This window comes from Hemitrygon akajei, unplaced genomic scaffold (genome assembly GCF_048418815.1).
Source record: "Hemitrygon akajei unplaced genomic scaffold, sHemAka1.3 Scf000183, whole genome shotgun sequence".
NCBI classification, from domain to species: domain Eukaryota; kingdom Metazoa; phylum Chordata; class Chondrichthyes; order Myliobatiformes; family Dasyatidae; genus Hemitrygon; species Hemitrygon akajei.
The window spans coordinates 546,358-553,412 of record NW_027332069.1 but is presented as its reverse complement, the minus strand read 5'-3'; the positions used below and the strand labels follow the sequence as shown (position 1 = coordinate 553,412).

General features: G+C 44.5%; 1 non-coding gene across 1 annotated transcript; it reads left to right on the top strand.

Annotated features, from left to right (window-relative positions):
• Nucleotides 1-713: 713 nt before the first annotated feature.
• trnas-uga (transfer RNA serine (anticodon UGA)) lies at nucleotides 714-795 on the top strand. The gene has a single exon. It is a non-coding gene; the product is annotated as a tRNA-Ser (tRNA).
• Nucleotides 796-7,055: the final 6,260 nt, after the last annotated feature.

The window sequence follows — 7,055 nt, the reverse complement described above, 5'->3', positions numbered from 1 at the left end:
ACTGTCAACAGCTAAGCGAGTAAAAGATGACCTGATTTCCAAAAGGCATAAAGTTAAAGATGACACATTTCTTTATTATTTTAAGCAAGATTACATTTTTTTATTTCCATCTTTTACAGTTTCAAAATAAGATAAAAGGAAAAGGGGCCGAAGCAAAGGTTTGGGCCACCTGCATGGTCAGTACTTAGTTACACCCCCTTTGGCAAGTATCACACCTTGTAAAGGCTTTCTGTAGCCAGCTAGGAGTCTTTCAATTTTTGTTTGGAGGATATGCGTCCATTCTTCCTTGCAAAAGGCTTCTCGCTCTGTGAGATGCTTGGGCCATCTTGCATGCACTGCTCTTTTGAGGTCTGTCCACAGATTTTTGATGATGTTTAAGTCGGGGGATTGTGAGGGCCATGGGAACATCTTCAGCTTGTACCTCTTGAGGTAGTCCTTTGTGGATTTTGAGGTGTGTTTAGGACCATTATCCTGTTGTAGAAGCCATCCTCTTTTCATCTTCAGCTTTTTTACAGACGGTGTGATCCTTGCTTCCAGATTTGTTGGTATTTAATTGAATTTATTCTTTCCTCTACCAGCGAAATGTTCCCTGTGCCACTGGCTGCAAGACAAACCCAAAGCATGATCGATTCACCATTTCCGTTACCGAAAATAAATCAAGTACAACTCTCACTTCAGGTGCAGCCTTACGGTGGGTGCTGAACATTGATGGAGCTGCGATGGCCGAGTGGTTAAGGCGTTGGACTTGAAATCCAATGGGTATTCCCCACGCAGGTTCGAACCCTGCTCGCAGCGCTCACACTACAAGCAGCAGCGTGTAGTGTGCCAATAAAATTTAACACCCTGGATGCTGTCTGAGCGCTGGCCCCAAATGTGTTCAGTTGACAATCTGCAGTTGCCTTGCAAAATACCTGATCCACCCATCGGCTCGCCATCTCTATTTCGGGATCAGTTTCCTTTGACAGTCTCACCGCAACCGGTCGTCCTTTATTTTAATCCCATCGAAGTACATGACCTCACACATTCCTGAAATCCTGTTTATTCAAAATAAACACTTTTGTCCAGTTTCCGCCCTCACTGAACGAACCAATTGCAGCCTAAATATTCTCATTGCAACCCATTGTCCGACTACGTCACGTCATCAGCCACATACAGTCAGGACAGCTCATTAATGAGGGACGATAATTGACCGTCATGACACTGCCGATGAAAATTCTTCCAATCTGCAAAGGAGCAACGTCGACACAGATAGCACCGGATATTAGGGTTGACCTTGGATTTCTAAGGTCATGAGACAGAAACACACGTTCAGCGGTTCAGGAACAGCTTCTTCCCCTCTGCCATCAGAATCACGAATGGACTTTGAAGCTTAGAACACTACCTCACTTTATTAATATACAGTATTTCTGTTTATACATATTTTTCATAATCTATTCAATATCGGTAATTGATTTACTTGTGTATTTATTATTATGTTTTATTTCATTTGTTGTTATTATTATTATTTTCTTTCTCTGCTAGATTATATATTTCATTGAATTGCTGCTGCTAAGTTAACAAATTTCCCGTCACATGCCGGTGATAATAAACTTGATTCTGATTCTCTGTTCAACGCGGTACTTTCCCGATTCGGTTTTCATTAACGACATGGATTTCGAGGTACTGAGTTCTGGTACCGTATCCAACACAAATCTGGAGCCGGTAACACTTTCTTCAATAGATCGACTGGGGAGATTCGAGAATTTGTGGAGTTGACATCCGATGTTTCCGTCGGTTCAATTCTCGCAGCATTTTTAGCTGAGAATATATACCAGATTAGGACGTCCTGATTCAGTACTTCAACGGAAAACATTGAAAATTTCTTCCACCACACCCCCCCCCCCACCACACCCGCATATGCTGGTCGCCGTCTTGAGTTTCTACTGCACGAAAATAACCGACAGTGATTCAATTCATCTGTATCTAGTGAGGGATTTAACCGAGGGGATCATGCATTGTACGCAATTGGTGATTACGTTAAAGTGAACTCAAATTTATATTTATGCGCATATCTATGTGTACTGTTACGTACCCGTGACACGTGACAGTGGTACCCTTGTCACGTGACTGAGGTTGAAGTTATACTGGACTTGAGGTGATGGTCTTGTGATGGTGGAGTGATGTCATTTTCCCGCCAGTAGAGGTCATGTGACAGGTTTTTTTTACAGGGTATAAAAGGAAGACCCACCCTGTCAGGTGGGGCAGTTCGTGGCGGGATTTGCCAAGCTGACTTCATGTCCCTGCGTGATTTAATGTGATGACGCAGTTTAGTTGAAAAATGAAGTTTTATATAATGCCTAAAGTTTAAAAGGTCATAGCCAACAGTTTCTTTGCTGTGGAGAGTGAAGATAAGAATTTGGAAGATAAAAATCGAGGAGAATCGATTTTCGACGGTGGATTGATTTCGACCTTATTTGATCCTCATTCGGAAGGATTTCGTTGACTGTTCTCGTGTTAATCTCCGCTGGGATAGCGGGAGATTGAGGACAGAGTGTGGAAGAAGAGGTTAGTGCCTTTAAGCCGTTATATTCCATAAAATTCTTCGTGGGAATGTTCGACGCCGGGGAATCGAAGGACATCGACGTGGAAGAGAATTTAAATCGCTTTAAAAAGTCTCTCCTTTAAAAAGGACTGTGAGCTTTTGAACTTTCGGCATACCGCTTTAAAGAACTGTTTTTTTCAATACCGTTTTAAAGACTGTTTTGGACTGCAACGCTATTAAGAACTGTTTACGCTGTCGCACAGCAGCTGTTTTCCGGTTACGTTTGAGTTTGTTTACTTTTGAGGGGGTTGTTTTCAGTGTTTAATAAACGTGTTATTTGTTATAAAAACCCTTGCCTAACTCATCTATATTTATTGTTGCCTGAATACGTAACAGTACACACAAGCACAATGAAACATGCACTTGCTGATGGGTGGGGACGGGTGGAAACTAGCCAAATCGACATGCTAATACAGCCTTTTTAGCTAAGATATTGTTACTTTGCAACCGAGTGTCTAACAATAGATTCCGAGTACAAGCAGGGCGATTGGTACCGGTCTGTTGTACAACTGTACGGATGCAGAGCGCCTCGCTTCATTCACCAACGTACTTCCTTAAGTTGAAAAGCGGACAATTTATCGCACTGAGCAGAATCCTTGCGTCCAAATCAGACAACAACACACACAACATTTGTGTCTGTTGTTGTTTGAATTTCCAGCATCTGCAGATTTCCTCGTGTTTGCAATACAAATCAGAACTAACTTCGGAATGTTAAGAATTAATGGCACTAATTTAATGTTAATTGCCTTTATAATTGAAGAAACTGGGAGAATGGCATCAATAAGTATAACGTGCTCCTGCTCCCTCTGTTGAAGGGCAATGTGTAAACGGATGAACCATTTCTCCTCCTCAGTACAAACGGTGATAATACTTACGAGTCCTGCAGCGTTCGGGTTTAAATGAAGGGACGGAAAGATCCACTTCGTTTTGTCGGTGAGATGAGTTACTCTGGTGGTCAAAAAAACACTGGGAGGAAAACAGTGGCCGAAAGTAAACATGAAATTGATAAATTGCCGTGTAACTCTCTCTCTCTAACTGCCTTTCAAATCTCCCTTGTTCTGTCGACGATGTGACTCTCTCCCCTGCCTCACTTCCATGTTCCTCTCTCTCTAACACACCCACACACACATTCTCTCTCTCTCTCTTTCTCTCTCTCTCTCTCTCTCTCTCTCTCTCTCTCTCTCTCTCTCTCTCTCTCTCTCTCTCTCTCTCTCTCTCTCTCTCTCTCTCTCTCTCTCTCTCTCTCTCTCTCTTTCTCTCTCCACATCTCACTCCCTCACTCCCACACTTTCCTCACAAGTTGAAGCGAACGCTTAGCTATCAATATTCGTGTTCAGTGAAAGGACTGCGTGAATGCAGTGGGACGTTTATAGATTTTCCTTTACAAGACAGCTCGGGTGGAGCGCAGGGGAGCGGGTGTAAACTGGTGCTGAAATGTCGGGGCGAACAGGTAATATGACATGAAGGAGTATCAATTTTTTAAACAAATCTGCTCCTGGACTTTGGTTCAGTGCTCCGTTATGACACGACCACCATGTGAAATTTCGGTTAGCGGAAAACACTTGAATTGTCAACTTAGAAAAATATTTACATATTCAATAAGAAATGTTGTTCAGCCGCGGCTGGGAAAGGGGAGATTGAGATTATGACTGATTCTCTGAAGTGGGCAGCACTGTCTCTGAACGCGAAAAGCTTTCGCCGTTTCATATCACTCACTGTACAGACTCCCCATTGCTCTGTCTACCGAGCGAACCCGCCTATTGCCATAGACAAATCGGTTCGCTGACCTTCCGTCAAATCAACCTCGCCAATTGTCACTGACGAGGTGTCATGGTCCGACATCAACCAATCTCGTCAAACAACGTGCAACTACCTAGCTCCCATTCGTGTATGCAGATGTCAATCCAACATGTTATCCAATTGCGGAAATGGTTTCATCCAAGAGCTGTTCCCTCCCACAGACTCTGACTGCCTCTGCCTCCCCAAAGTCCCGTCAAAACTGAGCAAAACTCAGGACAATGTCCCATTATATAACATTCATATCCACATGCTTCTGATCGAAGCTGGGGGCGCTGTCAGGGCGTCGAAATAAAGGCGGGCGACAGAAGATTATCTCCTCTCACCTTGGGAGACGGTAGAAGATTTGCTGGAGGACACCGACCGATTTTTGACTCGCAACTGCGGTATGGGGAGGGGGGAGGATTGCGAAAAAGTCTGGGCCAGCCTGATCTTATTGAATGCCGGGGCTGGCTGAAGAGGACTAGAGACTCGCCCTTCTTTCTGTTGTCTGTCTGTTTAAAGAAAAGGAATAAACAGGCCTTTTTTGGGCCTGGATGCTCTCCCGTGGATATAATAGTTCGCAATCTATGTCATCAGTTTGCCTGAGGAATCATTTCCAAGTCTGAAACTGGCACAAGATCTATATCTACCGTTTGTTAATGATGCAGAATTGTACAATTTATGTTCTGCGTACTGTCTGTCTTTTCGAGCCTGCAATGACGCTGCAAGTGTTTCATTGTACCTGTCCCTCACCGTCCCTGTGCACACGGCAATAAACCCGACTGGACCTGACAATACTCACTGAGATTTGAGCAGTGATGACCCCGGGCAGATGAGTCAAGGTGATGTTGGCAAACTGAGTGAGTAGAACCAGAGTCCAATATGGGAAATGTATGGTCACCCTCTTCTACAGAGAGACAGCATCTCTGAGTGGATTGAAGTGCAGTGAGGAGTGAAGAAGATCAAACCTACATTGTATCGATTGCAAGTTATTGTCTGTAAGACCTCGCACAGTTATTTCCAGCTTTATTGAGACTGCACCTGCGATTTTTTTTTTCAAAGTCATGTTTTCATTGTCTAACAAGTGTCATACAGAACAAATAACGAATCGCTGCAGGAACAGTGTACAGTGGGTCAGGCAGCATTTGTAGACGGAAAGAGGTAGTACACACAGTAGAAAGCAGGAGAATGGGGCTGAGAGGAAATGTCGAAGCAAACCCGATGGGCCAAACGGCCGAATTCTGCTTCTATATTTTGTGGTTTTATGGCGCTGAATCAGGCGGATGCAGGTTAAACACTGACAGGAATGGGGTTGTTGCCGAGCAATGAATACACAAAATAATTTAAAATCAACACATTAATGTACAGCAGGAAATATTTTTATTCCCTGACCGGGAATCGAACCCAGGCCGCAGCGGTGAGAGCGCCGAATCCTAACCACTAGACCACCAGGAAAGCTGATGATGCGCTGCATCACAGCAACATACACTATCAAAGCAGAAAAATACAAAACAAAATCAATGGATAAATAATAATAATGAATGAATGTGATAAATATTGTCACGAATCTACTGCTCAGCACTTTGCAGACCGCGTGTTCACCCAGTGCTTCAGGTTAAGCAACACTCTGGACTGTATGAATCGGTGGGAAACACTCGTTCTCCAGTGTCTTTATAAAGATGGTAAAATTCAGATTCTCTTATGAGCCCTGTGTCATTTTTGTTTCTGTCCTCGCCTCGAAACAATTCAGTAGTTGGCCCCCGATTCCCGTGACATTGTCGCCGATACATCTGGTGTCTTGTTCCTCACCCTCCGCCTGGGTGGAGGTAGGAGAAAGAAAACCAGACGTTCAGAATGCCCGAAATATGGTCTGGGGTTGGAATGGTGGGCTTTCCTGATCGTGCTCTAACCGTGGTCGAGTGTGCGGGAGCCACTGGTACTGAGCATGATGTGCTGATGACAAATAAGCCTGATAGAAAACCCGCAATTATTTGAAAGTCCTCAGGGTAGGCAGTCCTTGTTTGCTGGTCGCGGCACACAGTACATGGTATGCTTGCTTAACATCTGCTCTGGCGGTATGTGAAGTGCCGTCCGGATCAATGAGGAGAACTCTCTCGGTAAGCAGCACCGACAGAACTTAATCATTGAATGTTGTGATTAGGGGAACAAGGGTGCGGCAAGACCGCTATGTACGGAGAGCATGAAGAGTTAGTCATGAAACAACACCGCTGTTCCACATCCCTCCCCCCCTCCACCCCAGCACCACTATACCTTCTTATCTTCTCCGAACGGTGGATTGAGAATTCTTCCGGCTGTTCCACCGAATTGAGCCATGTCTCCATGAAACAGAGAAGACAGAAACCCCTCATTTCCCTCCGAAACTGCAATGTTGCGCTGACGTAATGCATCTTGTTTTCAAGTAATTGGCCTTCCGCGAAGAAGATGCCGGGTAGAGGACGCTTCGTCGCCCATCGATTTAGTCTGACTTGAAGTCTTCCGAACCGACCTCTTTTCCGGCAATGGTAATGGCTGACCTTCGCTGATCGCTGAAAGGTGCCGCACCTGTATTCCCGAGAGTCAAGTCCATCTGGTCCTTCAGCAGCTCCTTAAACTGCCGGTTAATTTAGACAGATCAACAGTACATTTCTTAAAGGGAAACTAGGGGTTTCAGATTGCAACCACAGTGGTTCAGCTG